Source organism: Botryllus schlosseri, chromosome 8 (assembly GCF_051294905.1).
Source record: "Botryllus schlosseri isolate E-star chromosome 8, Bs_hap1, whole genome shotgun sequence".
Taxonomy (NCBI): Eukaryota; Metazoa; Chordata; class Ascidiacea; order Stolidobranchia; family Styelidae; genus Botryllus; species Botryllus schlosseri.
In genome coordinates this window covers 10,564,155-10,588,581 of record NC_137243.1, presented here as the reverse complement: position 1 = coordinate 10,588,581, position 24,427 = coordinate 10,564,155, and positions in this window count along the sequence as shown.

The following is a 24,427-nucleotide window of genomic DNA, read 5'->3' as shown; positions in this document are numbered from 1 at the left end:
TCGATCGATACCCTGAAAAAGACAGATAGAAAGAGAGGGTGAGGAGGGCAGGAGAGACATAGAAAACGGATCGAGATCACTTACTTGATGGCATCGACTTCTGGCGCCGGATCTGCTTCGAGGGTAACGTCTTCGTGGGTCGGCGTCGCAGTGAAATCGCTCAATAACGGCCGATCTGAACACAGACACGGTATAAGTAGCCATTCCCATCCGGGAAATACTCTGAAAGTTTTCCTCACCGGTCGCTTCAGTGACTTTCTCAGCTGGACCGACTTGCTCGTCGTCGACAACTGGGTGAGCTTCGATATCGTAAGTGGTGTCTGGGTCCAATTCGTCAAACGTTGTTTTGTACGTCAGGTCTTCCGCCGGACTCTCCTAAAGTAACATCAGGTCGATCGAATGAAAACAACGCCAGATCAGGGAAGGGAAACAACAGCCAACAAACCTCAACTTGCTCTTCGCTTGATCCATCCGGACGTGTGAGTTTGAACACTACGCCATCGATGGAATCGTCGCTTGCCACTGCCTCGACATCCAAGAAGTCCTCTCCCTTATCGGTAACATCCAAAGATGCCAATTTCTTGCCGACTGCAAAGAAAACACGATAACGACAGTTCGAAATGCACGCGGACCTATGTAACCGCCCTGGTGCGACCTCAGGTGACAAGACGAATCATGTGTCGTGTACTGTGTAGCATGCTGATTGAAAAAGGGAAGCGAATTGGTCTGTCGTTTTCCTAGCTTGGCTAGAAGCAGTTGGCAGTTTTATGACGCATTGAGCTGCTGTATAGGCTATAAATGTGCTTGCTTCGTTGCAATATAACCGTCGAATCTGTAAGTCTCTCGACTCAGTTGCAGCTGGAGGATAGTAGCCATCCTCTCCGACAGTTGGATATAGAACTAACACCGAACGGCTGCGTGTGATTCTGTGTCGAGGGAAGGAAAAGGAAAACGGTTCGAACCTGTGGTGAAGTCGTTCTTCTCTGGTTCCTCGTCTTTCCCATCGACCACAGGAGTAATTTCGGTGGTGTAATTCTTGAACGGCTCGAGCGAATCGTACGTTTTGTTGAATTCCTCACCAGGCACGATCTCTTCCGTTTCGTTCACAACAGTTTCTCCCTCGGGATCTTTGATCAACACCCTTTCGGAGGCGACATCGTGTAAGAAAGGAAAGAATCGCTGTATCGAGAGCACGATAGCTACCTGATCTCTTCGACTTCGGGCAGTGCATCCACGACAACGGTCACATCTTCTGGGCCAGGCACCAGAGTCACGTCGATCAGCGGCGTTGGATCTAAAAGCATTACGAGCTCGCGTCACGAAAGGCTGTCGTCAGGCAAGCGTCAAATGGCCGATTCGCAGACAAAGTTCGACAGCTAGCATTCGGGCTTCCACCAACCTGTTGTGAACTCCTTTTCTATCGGCTTCCCTTCAGTTCCGTTCGAAAGTGGGGTAACGGTGGCGGTGTAAGTTTTGTTCGGTTCCATGGGATAGGTCTCGTCGAATTTCTCCCCGGGAGTAACCGGCACGGTTTCCTCAACGACTGACGTTCCGTTTTCGTCCTCGATCGATACCCTGAAAAAGACAGATAGAAAGAGAGGGTGAGGAGGGCAGGAGAGACATAGAAAACGGATCGAGATCACTTACTTGATGGCATCGACTTCTGGCGCCGGATCTGCTTCGAGGGTAACGTCTTCGTGGGTCGGCGTCGCAGTGAAATCGCTCAATAACGGCCGATCTGAACACAGACACGGTATAAGTAGCCATTCCCATCCGGGAAATACTCTGAAAGTTTTCCTCACCGGTCGCTTCAGTGACTTTCTCAGCTGGACCGACTTGCTCGTCGTCGACAACTGGGTGAGCTTCGATATCGTAAGTGGTGTCTGGGTCCAATTCGTCAAACGTTGTTTTGTACGTCAGGTCTTCCGCCGGACTCTCCTAAAGTAACATCAGGTCGATCGAATGAAAACAACGCCAGATCAGGGAAGGGAAACAACAGCCAACAAACCTCAACTTGCTCTTCGCTTGATCCATCCGGACGTGTGAGTTTGAACACTACGCCATCGATGGAATCGTCGCTTGCCACTGCCTCGACATCCAAGAAGTCCTCTCCCTTATCGGTAACATCCAAAGATGCCAATTTCTTGCCGACTGCAAAGAAAACACGATAACGACAGTTCGAAATGCACGCGGACCTATGTAACCGCCCTGGTGCGACCTCAGGTGACAAGACGAATCATGTGTCGTGTACTGTGTAGCATGCTGATTGAAAAAGGGAAGCGAATTGGTCTGTCGTTTTCCTAGCTTGGCTAGAAGCAGTTGGCAGTTTTATGACGCATTGAGCTGCTGTATAGGCTATAAATGTGCTTGCTTCGTTGCAATATAACCGTCGAATCTGTAAGTCTCTCGACTCAGTTGCAGCTGGAGGATAGTAGCCATCCTCTCCGACAGTTGGATATAGAACTAACACCGAACGGCTGCGTGTGATTCTGTGTCGAGGGAAGGAAAAGGAAAACGGTTCGAACCTGTGGTGAAGTCGTTCTTCTCTGGTTCCTCGTCTTTCCCATCGACCACAGGAGTAATTTCGGTGGTGTAATTCTTGAACGGCTCGAGCGAATCGTACGTTTTGTTGAATTCCTCACCAGGCACGATCTCTTCCGTTTCGTTCACAACAGTTTCTCCCTCGGGATCTTTGATCAACACCCTTTCGGAGGCGACATCGTGTAAGAAAGGAAAGAATCGCTGTATCGAGAGCACGATAGCTACCTGATCTCTTCGACTTCGGGCAGTGCATCCACGACAACGGTCACATCTTCTGGGCCAGGCACCAGAGTCACGTCGATCAGCGGCGTTGGATCTAAAAGCATTACGAGCTCGCGTCACGAAAGGCTGTCGTCAGGCAAGCGTCAAATGGCCGATTCGCAGACAAAGTTCGACAGCTAGCATTCGGGCTTCCACCAACCTGTTGTGAACTCCTTTTCTATCGGCTTCCCTTCAGTTCCGTTCGAAAGTGGGGTAACGGTGGCGGTGTAAGTTTTGTTCGGTTCCATGGGATAGGTCTCGTCGAATTTCTCCCCGGGAGTAACCGGCACGGTTTCCTCAACGACTGACGTTCCGTTTTCGTCCTCGATCGATACCCTGAAAAAGACAGATAGAAAGAGAGGGTGAGGAGGGCAGGAGAGACATAGAAAACGGATCGAGATCACTTACTTGATGGCATCGACTTCTGGCGCCGGATCTGCTTCGAGGGTAACGTCTTCGTGGGTCGGCGTCGCAGTGAAATCGCTCAATAACGGCCGATCTGAACACAGACACGGTATAAGTAGCCATTCCCATCCGGGAAATACTCTGAAAGTTTTCCTCACCGGTCGCTTCAGTGACTTTCTCAGCTGGACCGACTTGCTCGTCGTCGACAACTGGGTGAGCTTCGATATCGTAAGTGGTGTCTGGGTCCAATTCGTCAAACGTTGTTTTGTACGTCAGGTCTTCCGCCGGACTCTCCTAAAGTAACATCAGGTCGATCGAATGAAAACAACGCCAGATCAGGGAAGGGAAACAACAGCCAACAAACCTCAACTTGCTCTTCGCTTGATCCATCCGGACGTGTGAGTTTGAACACTACGCCATCGATGGAATCGTCGCTTGCCACTGCCTCGACATCCAAGAAGTCCTCTCCCTTATCGGTAACATCCAAAGATGCCAATTTCTTGCCGACTGCAAAGAAAACACGATAACGACAGTTCGAAATGCACGCGGACCTATGTAACCGCCCTGGTGCGACCTCAGGTGACAAGACGAATCATGTGTCGTGTACTGTGTAGCATGCTGATTGAAAAAGGGAAGCGAATTGGTCTGTCGTTTTCCTAGCTTGGCTAGAAGCAGTTGGCAGTTTTATGACGCATTGAGCTGCTGTATAGGCTATAAATGTGCTTGCTTCGTTGCAATATAACCGTCGAATCTGTAAGTCTCTCGACTCAGTTGCAGCTGGAGGATAGTAGCCATCCTCTCCGACAGTTGGATATAGAACTAACACCGAACGGCTGCGTGTGATTCTGTGTCGAGGGAAGGAAAAGGAAAACGGTTCGAACCTGTGGTGAAGTCGTTCTTCTCTGGTTCCTCGTCTTTCCCATCGACCACAGGAGTAATTTCGGTGGTGTAATTCTTGAACGGCTCGAGCGAATCGTACGTTTTGTTGAATTCCTCACCAGGCACGATCTCTTCCGTTTCGTTCACAACAGTTTCTCCCTCGGGATCTTTGATCAACACCCTTTCGGAGGCGACATCGTGTAAGAAAGGAAAGAATCGCTGTATCGAGAGCACGATAGCTACCTGATCTCTTCGACTTCGGGCAGTGCATCCACGACAACGGTCACATCTTCTGGGCCAGGCACCAGAGTCACGTCGATCAGCGGCGTTGGATCTAAAAGCATTACGAGCTCGCGTCACGAAAGGCTGTCGTCAGGCAAGCGTCAAATGGCCGATTCGCAGACAAAGTTCGACAGCTAGCATTCGGGCTTCCACCAACCTGTTGTGAACTCCTTTTCTATCGGCTTCCCTTCAGTTCCGTTCGAAAGTGGGGTAACGGTGGCGGTGTAAGTTTTGTTCGGTTCCATGGGATAGGTCTCGTCGAATTTCTCCCCGGGAGTAACCGGCACGGTTTCCTCAACGACTGACGTTCCGTTTTCGTCCTCGATCGATACCCTGAAAAAGACAGATAGAAAGAGAGGGTGAGGAGGGCAGGAGAGACATAGAAAACGGATCGAGATCACTTACTTGATGGCATCGACTTCTGGCGCCGGATCTGCTTCGAGGGTAACGTCTTCGTGGGTCGGCGTCGCAGTGAAATCGCTCAATAACGGCCGATCTGAACACAGACACGGTATAAGTAGCCATTCCCATCCGGGAAATACTCTGAAAGTTTTCCTCACCGGTCGCTTCAGTGACTTTCTCAGCTGGACCGACTTGCTCGTCGTCGACAACTGGGTGAGCTTCGATATCGTAAGTGGTGTCTGGGTCCAATTCGTCAAACGTTGTTTTGTACGTCAGGTCTTCCGCCGGACTCTCCTAAAGTAACATCAGGTCGATCGAATGAAAACAACGCCAGATCAGGGAAGGGAAACAACAGCCAACAAACCTCAACTTGCTCTTCGCTTGATCCATCCGGACGTGTGAGTTTGAACACTACGCCATCGATGGAATCGTCGCTTGCCACTGCCTCGACATCCAAGAAGTCCTCTCCCTTATCGGTAACATCCAAAGATGCCAATTTCTTGCCGACTGCAAAGAAAACACGATAACGACAGTTCGAAATGCACGCGGACCTATGTAACCGCCCTGGTGCGACCTCAGGTGACAAGACGAATCATGTGTCGTGTACTGTGTAGCATGCTGATTGAAAAAGGGAAGCGAATTGGTCTGTCGTTTTCCTAGCTTGGCTAGAAGCAGTTGGCAGTTTTATGACGCATTGAGCTGCTGTATAGGCTATAAATGTGCTTGCTTCGTTGCAATATAACCGTCGAATCTGTAAGTCTCTCGACTCAGTTGCAGCTGGAGGATAGTAGCCATCCTCTCCGACAGTTGGATATAGAACTAACACCGAACGGCTGCGTGTGATTCTGTGTCGAGGGAAGGAAAAGGAAAATGGTTCGAACCTGTGGTGAAGTCGTTCTTCTCTGGTTCCTCGTCTTTCCCATCGACCACAGGAGTAATTTCGGTGGTGTAATTCTTGAACGGCTCGAGCGAATCGTACGTTTTGTTGAATTCCTCACCAGGCACGATCTCTTCCGTTTCGTTCACAACAGTTTCTCCCTCGAGATCTTTGATCAACACCCTTTCGGAGGCGACATCGTGTAAGAAAGGAAAGAATCGCTGTATCGAGAGCACGATAGCTACCTGATCTCTTCGACTTCGGGCAGTGCATCCACGACAACGGTCACATCTTCTGGGCCAGGCACCAGAGTCACGTCGATCAGCGGCGTTGGATCTAAAAGCATTACGAGCTCGCGTCACGAAAGGCTGTCGTCAGGCAAGCGTCAAATGGCCGATTCGCAGACAAAGTTCGACAGCTAGCATTCGGGCTTCCACCAACCTGTTGTGAACTCCTTTTCTATCGGCTTCCCTTCAGTTCCGTTCGAAAGTGGGGTAACGGTGGCGGTGTAAGTTTTGTTCGGTTCCATGGGATAGGTCTCGTCGAATTTCTCCCCGGGAGTAACCGGCACGGTTTCCTCAACGACTGACGTTCCGTTTTCGTCCTCGATCGATACCCTGAAAAAGACAGATAGAAAGAGAGGGTGAGGAGGGCAGGAGAGACATAGAAAACGGATCGAGATCACTTACTTGATGGCATCGACTTCTGGCGCCGGATCTGCTTCGAGGGTAACGTCTTCGTGGGTCGGCGTCGCAGTGAAATCGCTCAATAACGGCCGATCTGAACACAGACACGGTATAAGTAGCCATTCCCATCCGGGAAATACTCTGAAAGTTTTCCTCACCGGTCGCTTCAGTGACTTTCTCAGCTGGACCGACTTGCTCGTCGTCGACAACTGGGTGAGCTTCGATATCGTAAGTGGTGTCTGGGTCCAATTCGTCAAACGTTGTTTTGTACGTCAGGTCTTCCGCCGGACTCTCCTAAAGTAACATCAGGTCGATCGAATGAAAACAACGCCAGATCAGGGAAGGGAAACAACAGCCAACAAACCTCAACTTGCTCTTCGCTTGATCCATCCGGACGTGTGAGTTTGAACACTACGCCATCGATGGAATCGTCGCTTGCCACTGCCTCGACATCCAAGAAGTCCTCTCCCTTATCGGTAACATCCAAAGATGCCAATTTCTTGCCGACTGCAAAGAAAACACGATAACGACAGTTCGAAATGCACGCGGACCTATGTAACCGCCCTGGTGCGACCTCAGGTGACAAGACGAATCATGTGTCGTGTACTGTGTAGCATGCTGATTGAAAAAGGGAAGCGAATTGGTCTGTCGTTTTCCTAGCTTGGCTAGAAGCAGTTGGCAGTTTTATGACGCATTGAGCTGCTGTATAGGCTATAAATGTGCTTGCTTCGTTGCAATATAACCGTCGAATCTGTAAGTCTCTCGACTCAGTTGCAGCTGGAGGATAGTAGCCATCCTCTCCGACAGTTGGATATAGAACTAACACCGAACGGCTGCGTGTGATTCTGTGTCGAGGGAAGGAAAAGGAAAACGGTTCGAACCTGTGGTGAAGTCGTTCTTCTCTGGTTCCTCGTCTTTCCCATCGACCACAGGAATAATTTCGGTGGTGTAATTCTTGAACGGCTCGAGCGAATCGTACGTTTTGTTGAATTCCTCACCAGGCACGATCTCTTCCGTTTCGTTCACAACAGTTTCTCCCTCGGGATCTTTGATCAACACCCTTTCGGAGGCGACATCGTGTAAGAAAGGAAAGAATCGCTGTATCGAGAGCACGATAGCTACCTGATCTCTTCGACTTCGGGCAGTGCATCCACGACAACGGTCACATCTTCTGGGCCAGGCACCAGAGTCACGTCGATCAGCGGCGTTGGATCTAAAAGCATTACGAGCTCGCGTCACGAAAGGCTGTCGTCAGGCAAGCGTCAAATGGCCGATTCGCAGACAAAGTTCGACAGCTAGCATTCGGGCTTCCACCAACCTGTTGTGAACTCCTTTTCTATCGGCTTCCCTTCAGTTCCGTTCGAAAGTGGGGTAACGGTGGCGGTGTAAGTTTTGTTCGGTTTCATGGGATAGGTCTCGTCGAATTTCTCCCCGGGAGTAACCGGCACGGTTTCCTCAACGACTGACGTTCCGTTTTCGTCCTCGATCGATACCCTGAAAAAGACAGACAGAAAGAGAGGGTGAGGAGGGCAGGAGAGACATAGAAAACGGATCGAGATCACTTACTTGATGGCATCGACTTCTGGCGCCGGATCTGCTTCGAGGGTAACGTCTTCGTGGGTCGGCGTCGCAGTGAAATCGCTCAATAACGACCGATCTGAACACAGACACGGTATAAGTAGCCATTCCCATCCGGGAAATACTCTGAAAGTTTTCCTCACCGGTCGCTTCAGTGACTTTCTCAGCTGGACCGACTTGCTCGTCGTCGACAACTGGGTGAGCTTCGATATCGTAAGTGGTGTCTGGGTCCAATTCGTCAAACGTTGTTTTGTACGTCAGGTCTTCCGCCGGACTCTCCTAAAGTAACATCAGGTCGATCGAATGAAAACAACGCCAGATCAGGGAAGGGAAACAACAGCCAACAAACCTCAACTTGCTCTTCGCTTGATCCATCCGGACGTGTGAGTTTGAACACTACGCCATCGATGGAATCGTCGCTTGCCACTGCCTCGACATCCAAGAAGTCCTCTCCCTTATCGGTAACATCCAAAGATGCCAATTTCTTGCCGACTGCAAAGAAAACACGATAACGACAGTTCGAAATGCACGCGGACCTATGTAACCGCCCTGGTGCGACCTCAGGTGACAAGACGAATCATGTGTCGTGTACTGTGTAGCATGCTGATTGAAAAAGGGAAGCGAGTTGGTCTGTCGTTTTCCTAGCTTGGCTAGAAGCAGTAGGCAGTTTTATGACGCATTGAGCTGCTGTATAGGCTATAAATGTGCTTGCTTCGTTGCAATATAACCGTCGAATCTGTAAGTCTCTCGACTCAGTTGCAGCTGGAGGATAGTAGCCATCCTCTCCGACAGTTGGATATAGAACTAACACCGAACGGCTGCGTGTGATTCTGTGTCGAGGGAAGGAAAAGGAAAACGCTTCGAACCTGTGGTGAAGTCGTTCTTCTCTGGTTCCTCGTCTTTCCCATCGACCACAGGAGTAATTTCGGTGGTGTAATTCTTGAACGGCTCGAGCGAATCGTACGTTTTGTTGAATTCCTCACCAGGCACGATCTCTTCCGTTTCGTTCACAACAGTTTCTCCCTCGGGATCTTTGATCAACACCCTTTCGGAGGCGACATCGTGTAAGAAAGGAAAGAATCGCTGTATCGAGAGCACGATAGCTACCTGATCTCTTCGACTTCGGGCAGTGCATCCACGACAACGGTCACATCTTCTGGGCCAGGCACCAGAGTCACGTCGATCAGCGGCGTTGGATCTAAAAGCATTACGAGCTCGCGTCACGAAAGGCTGTCGTCAGGCAAGCGTCAAATGGCCGATTCGCAGACAAAGTTCGACAGCTAGCATTCGGGCTTCCACCAACCTGTTGTGAACTCCTTTTCTATCGGCTTCCCTTCAGTTCCGTTCGAAAGTGGGGTAACGGTGGCGGTGTAAGTTTTGTTCGGTTCCATGGGATAGGTCTCGTCGAATTTCTCCCCGGGAGTAACCGGCACGGTTTCCTCAACGACTGACGTTCCGTTTTCGTCCTCGATCGATACCCTGAAAAAGACAGACAGAAAGAGAGGGTGAGGAGGGCAGGAGAGACATAGAAAACGGATCGAGATCACTTACTTGATGGCATCGACTTCTGGCGCCGGATCTGCTTCGAGGGTAACGTCTTCGTGGGTCGGCGTCGCAGTGAAATCGCTCAATAACGGCCGATCTGAACACAGACAGGGTATAAGTAGCCATTCCCATCCGGGAAATACTCTGAAAGTTTTCCTCACCGGTCGCTTCAGTGACTTTCTCAGCTGGACCGACTTGCTCGTCGTCGACAACTGGGTGAGCTTCGATATCGTAAGTGGTGTCTGGGTCCAATTCGTCAAACGTTGTTTTGTACGTCAGGTCTTCCGCCGGACTCTCCTAAAGTAACATCAGGTCGATCGAATGAAAACAACGCCAGATCAGGGAAGGGAAACAACAGCCAACAAACCTCAACTTGCTCTTCGCTTGATCCATCCGGACGTGTGAGTTTGAACACTACGCCATCGATGGAATCGTCGCTTGCCACTGCCTCGACATCCAAGAAGTCCTCTCCCTTATCGGTAACATCCAAAGATGCCAATTTCTTGCCGACTGCAAAGAAAACACGATAACGACAGTTCGAAATGCACGCGGACCTATGTAACCGCCCTGGTGCGACCTCAGGTGACAAGACGAATCATGTGTCATGTACTGTGTAGCATGCTGATTGAAAAAGGGAAGCGAATTGGTCTGTCGTTTTCCTAGCTTGGCTAGAAGCAGTTGGCAGTTTTATGACGCATTGAGCTGCTGTATAGGCTATAAATGTGCTTGCTTCGTTGCAATATAACCGTCGAATCTGTAAGTGTCTCGACTCAGTTGCAGCTGGAGGATAGTAGCCATCCTCTCCGACAGTTGGATATAGAACTAACACCGAACGGCTGCGTGTGATTCTGTGTCGAGGGAAGGAAAAGGAAAACGCTTCGAACCTGTGGTGAAGTCGTTCTTCTCTGGTTCCTCGTCTTTCCCATCGACCACAGGAGTAATTTCAGTGGTGTAATTCTTGAACGGCTCGAGCGAATCGTACGTTTTGTTGAATTCCTCACCAGGCACGATCTCTTCCGTTTCGTTCACAACAGTTTCTCCCTCGGGATCTTTGATCAACACCCTTTCGGAGGCGACATCGTGTAAGAAAGGAAAGAATCGCTGTATCGAGAGCACGATAGCTACCTGATCTCTTCGACTTCGGGCAGTGCCTCCACGACAACGGTCACATCTTCTGGGCCAGGCACCAGAGTCACGTCGATCAGCGGCGTTGGATCTAAAAGCATTACGAGCTCGCGTCACGAAAGGCTGTCGTCAGGCAAGCGTCAAATGGCCGATTCGCAGACAAAGTTCGACAGCTAGCATTCGGGCTTCCACCAACCTGTTGTGAACTCCTTTTCTATCGGCTTCCCTTCAGTTCCGTTCGAAAGTGGGGTAACGGTGGCGGTGTAAGTTTTGTTCGGTTCCATGGGATAGGTCTCGTCGAATTTCTCCCCGGGAGTAACCGGCACGGTTTCCTCAACGACTGACGTTCCGTTTTCGTCCTCGATCGATACCCTGAAAAAGACAGATAGAAAGAGAGGGTGAGGAGGGCAGGAGAGACATAGAAAACGGATCGAGATCACTTACTTGATGGCATCGACTTCTGGCGCCGGATCTGCTTCGAGGGTAACGTCTTCGTGGGTCGGCGTCGCAGTGAAATCGCTCAATAACGGCCGATCTGAACACAGACACGGTATAAGTAGCCATTCCCATCCGGGAAATACTCTGAAAGTTTTCCTCACCGGTCGCTTCAGTGACTTTCTCAGCTGGACCGACTTGCTCGTCGTCGACAACTGGGTGAGCTTCGATATCGTAAGTGGTGTCTGGGTCCAATTCGTCAAACGTTGTTTTGTACGTCAGGTCTTCCGCCGGACTCTCCTAAAGTAACATCAGGTCGATCGAATGAAAACAACGCCAGATCAGGGAAGGGAAACAACAGCCAACAAACCTCAACTTGCTCTTCGCTTGATCCATCCGGACGTGTGAGTTTGAACACTACGCCATCGATGGAATCGTCGCTTGCCACTGCCTCGACATCCAAGAAGTCCTCTCCCTTATCGGTAACATCCAAAGATGCCAATTTCTTGCCGACTGCAAAGAAAACACGATAACGACAGTTCGAAATGCACGCGGACCTATGTAACCGCCCTGGTGCGACCTCAGGTGACAAGACGAATCATGTGTCGTGTACTGTGTAGCATGCTGATTGAAAAAGGGAAGCGAATTGGTCTGTCGTTTTCCTAGCTTGGCTGCAGTTGGCAGTTTTATGACGCATTGAGCTGCTGTATAGGCTATAAATGTGCTTGCTTCGTTGCAATATAACCGTCGAATCTGTAAGTCTCTCGACTCAGTTGCAGCTGGAGGATAGTAGCCATCCTCTCCGACAGTTGGATATAGAACTAACACCGAACGGCTGCGTGTGATTCTGTGTCGAGGGAAGGAAAAGGAAAACGGTTCGAACCTGTGGTGAAGTCGTTCTTCTCTGGTTCCTCGTCTTTCCCATCGACCACAGGAGTAATTTCGGTGGTGTAATTCTTGAACGGCTCGAGCGAATCGTACGTTTTGTTGAATTCCTCACCAGGCACGATCTCTTCCGTTTCGTTCACAACAGTTTCTCCCTCGGGATCTTTGATCAACACCCTTTCGGAGGCGACATCGTGTAAGAAAGGAAAGAATCGCTGTATCGAGAGCACGATAGCTACCTGATCTCTTCGACTTCGGGCAGTGCATCCACGACAACGGTCACATCTTCTGGGCCAGGCACCAGAGTCACGTCGATCAGCGGCGTTGGATCTAAAAGCATTACGAGCTCGCGTCACGAAAGGCTGTCGTCAGGCAAGCGTCAAATGGCCGATTCGCAGACAAAGTTCGACAGCTAGCATTCGGGCTTCCACCAACCTGTTGTGAACTCCTTTTCTATCGGCTTCCCTTCAGTTCCGTTCGAAAGTGGGGTAACGGTGGCGGTGTAAGTTTTGTTCGGTTCCATGGGATAGGTCTCGTCGAATTTCTCCCCGGGAGTAACCGGCACGGTTTCCTCAACGACTGACGTTCCGTTTTCGTCCTCGATCGATACCCTGAAAAAGACAGATAGAAAGAGAGGGTGAGGAGGGCAGGAGAGACATAGAAAACGGATCGAGATCACTTACTTGATGGCATCGACTTCTGGCGCCGGATCTGCTTCGAGGGTAACGTCTTCGTGGGTCGGCGTCGCAGTGAAATCGCTCAATAACGGCCGATCTGAACACAGACACGGTATAAGTAGCCATTCCCATCCGGGAAATACTCTGAAAGTTTTCCTCACCGGTCGCTTCAGTGACTTTCTCAGCTGGACCGACTTGCTCGTCGTCGACAACTGGGTGAGCTTCGATATCGTAAGTGGTGTCTGGGTCCAATTCGTCAAACGTTGTTTTGTACGTCAGGTCTTCCGCCGGACTCTCCTAAAGTAACATCAGGTCGATCGAATGAAAACAACGCCAGATCAGGGAAGGGAAACAACAGCCAACAAACCTCAACTTGCTCTTCGCTTGATCCATCCGGACGTGTGAGTTTGAACACTACGCCATCGATGGAATCGTCGCTTGCCACTGCCTCGACATCCAAGAAGTCCTCTCCCTTATCGGTAACATCCAAAGATGCCAATTTCTTGCCGACTGAAAAGAAAACACGATAACGACAGTTCGAAATGCACGCGGACCTATGTAACCGCCCTGGTGCGACCTCAGGTGACAAGACGAATCATGTGTCGTGTACTGTGTAGCATGCTGATTGAAAAAGGGAAGCGAATTGGTCTGTCGTTTTCCTAGCTTGGCTAGAAGCAGTTGGCAGTTTTATGACGCATTGAGCTGCTGTATAGGCTATAAATGTGCTTGCTTCGTTGCAATATAACCGTCGAATCTGTAAGTGTCTCGACTCAGTTGCAGCTGGAGGATAGTAGCCATCCTCTCCGACAGTTGGATATAGAACTAACACCGAACGGCTGCGTGTGATTCTGTGTCGAGGGAAGGAAAAGGAAAACGCTTCGAACCTGTGGTGAAGTCGTTCTTCTCTGGTTCCTCGTCTTTCCCATCGACCACAGGAGTAATTTCAGTGGTGTAATTCTTGAACGGCTCGAGCGAATCGTACGTTTTGTTGAATTCCTCACCAGGCACGATCTCTTCCGTTTCGTTCACAACAGTTTCTCCCTCGGGATCTTTGATCAACACCCTTTCGGAGGCGACATCGTGTAAGAAAGGAAAGAATCGCTGTATCGAGAGCACGATAGCTACCTGATCTCTTCGACTTCGGGCAGTGCCTCCACGACAACGGTCACATCTTCTGGGCCAGGCACCAGAGTCACGTCGATCAGCGGCGTTGGATCTAAAAGCATTACGAGCTCGCGTCACGAAAGGCTGTCGTCAGGCAAGCGTCAAATGGCCGATTCGCAGACAAAGTTCGACAGCTAGCATTCGGGCTTCCACCAACCTGTTGTGAACTCCTTTTCTATCGGCTTCCCTTCAGTTCCGTTCGAAAGTGGGGTAACGGTGGCGGTGTAAGTTTTGTTCGGTTCCATGGGATAGGTCTCGTCGAATTTCTCCCCGGGAGTAACCGGCACGGTTTCCTCAACGACTGACGTTCCGTTTTCGTCCTCGATCGATACCCTGAAAAAGACAGATAGAAAGAGAGGGTGAGGAGGGCAGGAGAGACATAGAAAACGGATCGAGATCACTTACTTGATGGCATCGACTTCTGGCGCCGGATCTGCTTCGAGGGTAACGTCTTCGTGGGTCGGCGTCGCAGTGAAATCGCTCAATAACGGCCGATCTGAACACAGACACGGTATAAGTAGCCATTCCCATCCGGGAAATACTCTGAAAGTTTTCCTCACCGGTCGCTTCAGTGACTTTCTCAGCTGGACCGACTTGCTCGTCGTCGACAACTGGGTGAGCTTCGATATCGTAAGTGGTGTCTGGGTCCAATTCGTCAAACGTTGTTTTGTACGTCAGGTCTTCCGCCGGACTCTCCTAAAGTAACATCAGGTCGATCGAATGAAAACAACGCCAGATCAGGGAAGGGAAACAACAGCCAACAAACCTCAACTTGCTCTTCGCTTGATCCATCCGGACGTGTGAGTTTGAACACTACGCCATCGATGGAATCGTCGCTTGCCACTGCCTCGACATCCAAGAAGTCCTCTCCCTTATCGGTAACATCCAAAGATGCCAATTTCTTGCCGACTGCAAAGAAAACACGATAACGACAGTTCGAAATGCACGCGGACCTATGTAACCGCCCTGGTGCGACCTCAGGTGACAAGACGAATCATGTGTCGTGTACTGTGTAGCATGCTGATTGAAAAAGGGAAGCGAATTGGTCTGTCGTTTTCCTAGCTTGGCTAGAAGCAGTTGGCAGTTTTATGACGCATTGAGCTGCTGTATAGGCTATAAATGTGCTTGCTTCGTTGCAATATAACCGTCGAATCTGTAAGTCTCTCGACTCAGTTGCAGCTGGAGGATAGTAGCCATCCTCTCCGACAGTTGGATATAGAACTAACACCGAACGGCTGCGTGTGATTCTGTGTCGAGGGAAGGAAAAGGAAAACGGTTCGAACCTGTGGTGAAGTCGTTCTTCTCTGGTTCCTCGTCTTTCCCATCGACCACAGGAGTAATTTCGGTGGTGTAATTCTTGAACGGCTCGAGCGAATCGTACGTTTTGTTGAATTCCTCACCAGGCACGATCTCTTCCGTTTCGTTCACAACAGTTTCTCCCTCGGGATCTTTGATCAACACCCTTTCGGAGGCGACATCGTGTAAGAAAGGAAAGAATCGCTGTATCGAGAGCACGATAGCTACCTGATCTCTTCGACTTCGGGCAGTGCATCCACGACAACGGTCACATCTTCTGGGCCAGGCACCAGAGTCACGTCGATCAGCGGCGTTGGATCTAAAAGCATTACGAGCTCGCGTCACGAAAGGCTGTCGTCAGGCAAGCGTCAAATGGCCGATTCGCAGACAAAGTTCGACAGCTAGCATTCGGGCTTCCACCAACCTGTTGTGAACTCCTTTTCTATCGGCTTCCCTTCAGTTCCGTTCGAAAGTGGGGTAACGGTGGCGGTGTAAGTTTTGTTCGGTTCCATGGGATAGGTCTCGTCGAATTTCTCCCCGGGAGTAACCGGCACGGTTTCCTCAACGACTGACGTTCCGTTTTCGTCCTCGATCGATACCCTGAAAAAGACAGATAGAAAGAGAGGGTGAGGAGGGCAGGAGAGACATAGAAAACGGATCGAGATCACTTACTTGATGGCATCGACTTCTGGCGCCGGATCTGCTTCGAGGGTAACGTCTTCGTGGGTCGGCGTCGCAGTGAAATCGCTCAATAACGGCCGATCTGAACACAGACACGGTATAAGTAGCCATTCCCATCCGGGAAATACTCTGAAAGTTTTCCTCACCGGTCGCTTCAGTGACTTTCTCAGCTGGACCGACTTGCTCGTCGTCGACAACTGGGTGAGCTTCGATATCGTAAGTGGTGTCTGGGTCCAATTCGTCAAACGTTGTTTTGTACGTCAGGTCTTCCGCCGGACTCTCCTAAAGTAACATCAGGTCGATCGAATGAAAACAACGCCAGATCAGGGAAGGGAAACAACAGCCAACAAACCTCAACTTGCTCTTCGCTTGATCCATCCGGACGTGTGAGTTTGAACACTACGCCATCGATGGAATCGTCGCTTGCCACTGCCTCGACATCCAAGAAGTCCTCTCCCTTATCGGTAACATCCAAAGATGCCAATTTCTTGCCGACTGCAAAGAAAACACGATAACGACAGTTCGAAATGCACGCGGACCTATGTAACCGCACTGGTGCGACCTCAGGTGACAAGACGAATCATGTGTCGTGTACTGTGTAGCATGCTGATTGAAAAAGGGAAGCGAATTGGTCTGTCGTTTTCCTAGCTTGGCTAGAAGCAGTTGGCAGTTTTATGACGCATTGAGCTGCTGTATAGGCTATAAATGTGCTTGCTTCGTTGCAATATAACCGTCGAATCTGTAAGTCTCTCGACTCAGTTGCAGCTGGAGGATAGTAGCCATCCTCTCCGACAGTTGGATATAGAACTAACACCGAACGGCTGCGTGTGATTCTGTGTCGAGGGAAGGAAAAGGAAAACGGTTCGAACCTGTGGTGAAGTCGTTCTTCTCTGGTTCCTCGTCTTTCCCATCGACCACAGGAGTAATTTCGGTGGTGTAATTCTTGAACGGCTCGAGCGAATCGTACGTTTTGTTGAATTCCTCACCAGGCACGATCTCTTCCGTTTCGTTCACAACAGTTTCTCCCTCGGGATCTTTGATCAACACCCTTTCGGAGGCGACATCGTGTAAGAAAGGAAAGAATCGCTGTATCGAGAGCACGATAGCTACCTGATCTCTTCGACTTCGGGCAGTGCATCCACGACAACGGTCACATCTTCTGGGCCAGGCACCAGAGTCACGTCGATCAGCGGCGTTGGATCTAAAAGCATTACGAGCTCGCGTCACGAAAGGCTGTCGTCAGGCAAGCGTCAAATGGCCGATTCGCAGACAAAGTTCGACAGCTAGCATTCGGGCTTCCACCAACCTGTTGTGAACTCCTTTTCTATCGGCTTCCCTTCAGTTCCGTTCGAAAGTGGGGTAACGGTGGCGGTGTAAGTTTTGTTCGGTTCCATGGGATAGGTCTCGTCGAATTTCTCCCCGGGAGTAACCGGCACGGTTTCCACAACGATTGACGTTCCGTTTTCGTCCTCGATCGATACCCTGAAAAAGACAGATAGAAAGAGAGGGTGAGGAGGGCAGGAGAGACATAGAAAACGGATCGAGATCACTTACTTGATGGCATCGACTTCTGGCGCCGGATCTGCTTCGAGGGTAACGTCTTCGTGGGTCGGCGTCGCAGTGAAATCGCTCAATAACGGCCGATCTGAACACAGACACGGTATAAGTAGCCATTCCCATCCGGGAAATACTCTGAAAGTTTTCCTCACCGGTCGCTTCAGTGACTTTCTCAGCTGGACCGACTTGCTCGTCGTCGACAACTGGGTGAGCTTCGATATCGTAAGTGGTGTCTGGGTCCAATTCGTCAAACGTTGTTTTGTACGTCAGGTCTTCCGCCGGACTCTCCTAAAGTAACATCAGGTCGATCGAATGAAAACAACGCCAGATCAGGGAAGGGAAACAACAGCCAACAAACCTCAACTTGCTCTTCGCTTGATCCATCCGGACGTGTGAGTTTGAACACTACGCCATCGATGGAATCGTCGCTTGCCACTGCCTCGACATCCAAGAAGTCCTCTCCCTTATCGGTAACATCCAAAGATGCCAATTTCTTGCCGACTGCAAAGAAAACACGATAACGACAGTTCGAAATGCACGCGGACCTATGTAACCGCACTGGTGCGACCTCAGGTGACAAGACGAATCATGTGTCGTGTACTGTGTAGCATGCTGATTGAAAAAGGGAAGCGAATTGGTCTGTCGTTTTCCTAGCTTGGCTAGAAGCAGTTGGCAGTTTTATGACGCATTGAGCTGCTGTATAGGCTATAAATGTGCTTGCTTCGTTGCAATATAACCGTCGAATCTGTAAGTCTTTTGACTCAGTTGCAGCTGGAGGATAGTAGCCATCCTCTCCGACAGTTGGATATAGAACTAACACCGAACGGCTGCGTGTGATTCTGTGTCGAGGGAAGGAAAAGGAAAACGCTTCGAACCTGTGGTGAAGTCGTTCTTCTCTGGTTCCTCATCTTTCCCATCGACCACAGGAGTAATTTCGGTGGTGTAATTCTTGAACGGCTCGAGCGAATCGTACGTTTTGTTGAATTCCTCACCAGGCACGATCTCTTCCGTTTCGTTCACAACAGTTTCTCCCTCGGGATCTTTGATCAACACCCTTTCGGAGGCGACATCGTGTAAGAAAGGAAAGAATCGCTGTATCGAGAGCACGATAGCTACCTGATCTCTTCGACTTCGGGCAGTGCATCCACGACAACGGTCACATCTTCTGGGCCAGGCACCAGAGTCACGTCGATCAGCGGCGTTGGATCTAAAAGCATTACGAGCTCGCGTCACGAAAGGCTGTCGTCAGGCAAGCGTCAAATGGCCGATTCGCAGACAAAGTTCGACAGCTAGCATTCGGGCTTCCACCAACCTGTTGTGAACTCCTTTTCTATCGGCTTCCCTTCAGTTCCGTTCGAAAGTGGGGTAACGGTGGCGGTGTAAGTTTTGTTCGGTTCCATGGGATAGGTCTCGTCGAATTTCTCCCCGGGAGTAACCGGCGCGGTTTCCTCAACGACTGACGTTCCGTTTTCGTCCTCGATCGATACCCTGAAAAAGACAGATAGAAAGAGAGGGTGAGGAGGGCAGGAGAGACATAGAAAACGGATCGAGATCACTTACTTGATGGCATCGACTTCTGGCGCCGGATCTGCTTCGAGGGTAACGTCTTCGTGGGTCGGCGTCGCAGTGAAATCGCTCAATAACGGCCGATCTGAACACAGACACGGTATAAGTAGCCATTCCCATCCGGGAAATACTCTGAAAGTTTTCCTCACCGGTCGCTTCAGTGACTTTCTCAGCTGGACCGACTTGCTCGTCGTCGACAACTGGGTGAGCTTCGATATCGTAAGTGGTGTCTGGGTCCAATTCGTCAAACGTTGTTTTGTACGTCAGGTCTTCCGCCGGACTCTCCTAAAGTAACATCAGGTCGATCGAATGAAAACAACGCCAGATCAGGGAAGGGAAACAACAGCCAACAAACCTCAACTTGCTCTTCGCTTGATCCATCCGGACGTGTGAGTTTGAACACTACGCCATCGATGGAATCGTCGCTTGCCACTGCCTCGACATCCAAGAAGTCCTCTCCCTTATCGGTAACATCCAAAGATGCCAATTTCTTGCCGACTGCAAAGAAAACACGATAACGACAGTTCGAAATGCACGCGGACCTATGTAACCGCCCTGGTGCGACCTCAGGTGACAAGACGAATCATGTGTCGTGTACTGTGTAGCATGCTGATTGAAAAAGGGAAGCGAATTGGTCTGTCGTTTTCCTAGCTTGGCTAGAAGCAGTTGGCAGTTTTATGACGCATTGAGCTGCTGTATAGGCTATAAATGTGCTTGCTTCGTTGCAATATAACCGTCGAATCTGTAAGTCTTTTGACTCAGTTGCAGCTGGAGGATAGTAGCCATCCTCTCCGACAGTTGGATATAGAACTAACACCGAACGGCTGCGTGTGATTCTGTGTCGAGGGAAGGAAAAGGAAAACGGTTCGAACCTGTGGTGAAGTCGTTCTTCTCTGGTTCCTCGTCTTTCCCTTTGACCACAGGAGTAATTTCGGTGGTGTAATTCTTGAACGGCTCGAGCGAATCGTACGTTTTGTTGAATTCCTCACCAGGCACGATCTCTTCCGTTTCGTTCACAACAGTTTCTCCCTCGGGATCTTTGATCAACACCCTTTCGGAGGCGACATCGTGTAAGAAAGGAAAGAATCGCTGTATCGAGAGCACGATAGCTACCTGATCTCTTCGACTTCGGGCAGTGCATCCACGACAACGGTCACATCTTCTGGGCCAGGCACCAGAGTCACGTCGATCAGCGGCGTTGGATCTAAAAGCATTACGAGCTCGCGTCACGAAAGGCTGTCGTCAGGCAAGCGTCAAATGGCCGATTCGCAGACAAAGTTCGACAGCTAGCATTCGGGCTTCCACCAACCTGTTGTGAACTCCTTTTCTATCGGCTTCCCTTCAGTTCCGTTCGAAAGTGGGGTAACGGTGGCGGTGTAAGTTTTGTTCGGTTCCATGGGATAGGTCTCGTCGAATTTCTCCCCGGGAGTAACCGGCACGGTTTCCTCAACGACTGACGTTCCGTTTTCGTCCTCGATCGATACCCTGAAAAAGACAGATAGAAAGAGAGGGTGAGGAGGGCAGGAGAGACATAGAAAACGGATCGAGATCACTTACTTGATGGCATCGACTTCTGGCGCCGGATCTGCTTCGAGGGTAACGTCTTCGTGGGTCGGCGTCGCAGTGAAATCGCTCAATAACGGCCGATCTGAACACAGACACGGTATAAGTAGCCATTCCCATCCGGGAAATACTCTGAAAGTTTTCCTCACCGGTCGCTTCAGTGACTTTCTCAGCTGGACCGACTTGCTCGTCGTCGACAACTGGGTGAGCTTCGATATCGTAAGTGGTGTCTGGGTCCAATTCGTCAAACGTTGTTTTGTACGTCAGGTCTTCCGCCGGACTCTCCTAAAGTAACATCAGGTCGATCGAATGAAAACAACGCCAGATCAGGGAAGGGAAACAACAGCCAACAAACCTCAACTTGCTCTTCGCTTGATCCATCCGGACGTGTGAGTTTGAACACTACGCCATCGATGGAATCGTCGCTTGCCACTGCCTCGACATCCAAGAAGTCCTCTCCCTTATCGGTAACATCCAAAGATGCCAATTTCTTGCCGACTGCAAAGAAAACACGATAACGACAGTTCGAAATGCACGCGCACCTATGTAACCGCCCTGGTGCGACCTCAGGTGACAAGACGAATCATGTGTCGTGTACTGTGTAGCATGCTGATTGAAAAAGGGAAGCGAATTGGTCTGTCGTTTTCCTAGCTTGGCTAGAAGCAGTTGGCAGTTTTATGACGCATTGAGCTGCTGTATAGGCTATAAATGTGCTTGCTTCGTTGCAATATAACCGTCGAATCTGTAAGTCTCTCGACTCAGTTGCAGCTGGAGGATAGTAGCCATCCTCTCCGACAGTTGGATATAGAACTAACACCGAACGGCTGCGTGTGATTCTGTGTCGAGGGAAGGAAAAGGAAAACGGTTCGAACCTGTGGTGAAGTCGTTCTTCTCTGGTTCCTCGTCTTTCCCATCGACCACAGGAGTAATTTCGGTGGTGTAATTCTTGAACGGCTCGAGCGAATCGTACGTTTTGTTGAATTCCTCACCAGGCACGATCTCTTCCGTTTCGTTCACAACAGTTTCTCCCTCGGGATCTTTGATCAACACCCTTTCGGAGGCGACATCGTGTAAGAAAGGAAAGAATCGCTGTATCGAGAGCACGATAGCTACCTGATCTCTTCGACTTCGGGCAGTGCATCCACGACAACGGTCACATCTTCTGGGCCAGGCACCAGAGTCACGTCGATCAGCGGCGTTGGATCTAAAAGCATTACGAGCTCGCGTCACGAAAGGCTGTCGTCAGGCAAGCGTCAAATGGCCGATTCGCAGACAAAGTTCGACAGCTAGCATTCGGGCTTCCACCAACCTGTTGTGAACTCCTTTTCTATCGGCTTCCCTTCAGTTCCGTTCGAAAGTGGGGTAACGGTGGCGGTGTAAGTTTTGTTCGGTTCCATGGGATAGGTCTCGTCGAATTTCTCCCCGGGAGTAACCGGCACGGTTTCCTCAACGACTGACGTTCCGTTTTCGTCCTCGATCGATACCCTGAAAAAGACAGATAGAAAGAGAGGGTGAGGAGGGCAGGAGAGACATAGAAAACGGATCGAGATCACTTACTTGATGGCATCGACTTCTGGCGCCGGATCTGCTTCGAGGGTAACGTCTTCGTGGGTCGGCGTCGCAGTGAAATCGCTCAATAACGGCCGATCTGAACACAGACACGGTATAAGTAGCCATTCCCATCCGGGAAATACTCTGAAAGTTTTCCTCACCGGTCGCTTCAGTGACTTTCTCAGCTGGACCGACTTGCTCGTCGTCGACAACTGGGTGAGCTTCGATATCGTAAGTGGTGTCTGGGTCCAATTCGTCAAACGTTGTTTTGTACGTCAGGTCTTCCGCCGGACTCTCCTAAAGTAACATCAGGTCGATCGAATGAAAACAACGCCAGATCAGGGAAGGGAAACAACAGCCAACAAACCTCAACTTGCTCTTCGCTTGATCCATCCGGACGTGTGAGTTTGAACACTACGCCATCGATGGAATCGTCGCTTGCCACTGCCTCGACATCCAAGAAGTCCTCTCCCTTATCGGTAACATCCAAAGATGCCAATTTCTTGCCGACTGCAAAGAAAACACGATAACGACAGTTCGAAATGCACGCGGACCTATGTAACCGCACTGGTGCGACCTCAGGTGACAAGACGAATCATGTGTCGTGTACTGTGTAGCATGCTGATTGAAAAAGGGAAGCGAATTGGTCTGTCGTTTTCCTAGCTTGGCTAGAAGCAGTTGGCAGTTTTATGACGCATTGAGCTGCTGTATAGGCTATAAATGTGCTTGCTTCGTTGCAATATAACCGTCGAATCTGTAAGTCTCTCGACTCAGTTGCAGCTGGAGGATAGTAGCCATCCTCTCCGACAGTTGGATATAGAACTAACACCGAACGGCTGCGTGTGATTCTGTGTCGAGGGAAGGAAAAGGAAAACGGTTCGAACCTGTGGTGAAGTCGTTCTTCTCTGGTTCCTCGTCTTTCCCATCGACCACAGGAGTAATTTCGGTGGTGTAATTCTTGAACGGCTCGAGCGAATCGTACGTTTTGTTGAATTCCTCACCAGGCACGATCTCTTCCGTTTCGTTCACAACAGTTTCTCCCTCGGGATCTTTGATCAACACCCTTTCGGAGGCGACATCGTGTAAGAAAGGAAAGAATCGCTGTATCGAGAGCACGATAGCTACCTGATCTCTTCGACTTCGGGCAGTGCATCCACGACAACGGTCACATCTTCTGGGCCAGGCACCAGAGTCACGTCGATCAGCGGCGTTGGATCTAAAAGCATTACGAGCTCGCGTCACGAAAGGCTGTCGTCAGGCAAGCGTCAAATGGCCGATTCGCAGACAAAGTTCGACAGCTAGCATTCGGGCTTCCACCAACCTGTTGTGAACTCCTTTTCTATCGGCTTCCCTTCAGTTCCGTTCGAAAGTGGGGTAACGGTGGCGGTGTAAGTTTTGTTCGGTTCCATGGGATAGGTCTCGTCGAATTTCTCCCCGGGAGTAACCGGCACGGTTTCCACAACGATTGACGTTCCGTTTTCGTCCTCGATCGATACCCTGAAAAAGACAGATAGAAAGAGAGGGTGAGGAGGGCAGGAGAGACATAGAAAACGGATCGAGATCACTTACTTGATGGCATCGACTTCTGGCGCCGGATCTGCTTCGAGGGTAACGTCTTCGTGGGTCGGCGTCGCAGTGAAATCGCTCAATAACGGCCGATCTGAACACAGACACGGTATAAGTAGCCATTCCCATCCGGGAAATACTCTGAAAGTTTTCCTCACCGGTCGCTTCAGTGACTTTCTCAGCTGGACCGACTTGCTCGTCGTCGACAACTGGGTGAGCTTCGATATCGTAAGTGGTGTCTGGGTCCAATTCGTCAAACGTTGTTTTGTACGTCAGGTCTTCCGCCGGACTCTCCTAAAGTAACATCAGGTCGATCGAATGAAAACAACGCCAGATCAGGGAAGGGAAACAACAGCCAACAAACCTCAACTTGCTCTTCGCTTGATCCATCCGGACGTGTGAGTTTGAACACTACGCCATCGATGGAATCGTCGCTTGCCACTGCCTCGACATCCAAGAAGTCCTCTCCCTTATCGGTAACATCCAAAGATGCCAATTTCTTGCCGACTGCAAAGAAAACACGATAACGACAGTTCGAAATGCACGCGGACCTATGTAACCGCACTGGTGCGACCTCAGGTGACAAGACGAATCATGTGTCGTGTACTGTGTAGCATGCTGATTGAAAAAGGGAAGCGAATTGGTCTGTCGTTTTCCTAGCTTGGCTAGAAGCAGTTGGCAGTTTTATGACGCATTGAGCTGCTGTATAGGCTATAAATGTGCTTGCTTCGTTGCAATATAACCGTCGAATCTGTAAGTCTTTTGACTCAGTTGCAGCTGGAGGATAGTAGCCATCCTCTCCGACAGTTGGATATAGAACTAACACCGAACGGCTGCGTGTGATTCTGTGTCGAGGGAAGGAAAAGGAAAACGCTTCGAACCTGTGGTGAAGTCGTTCTTCTCTG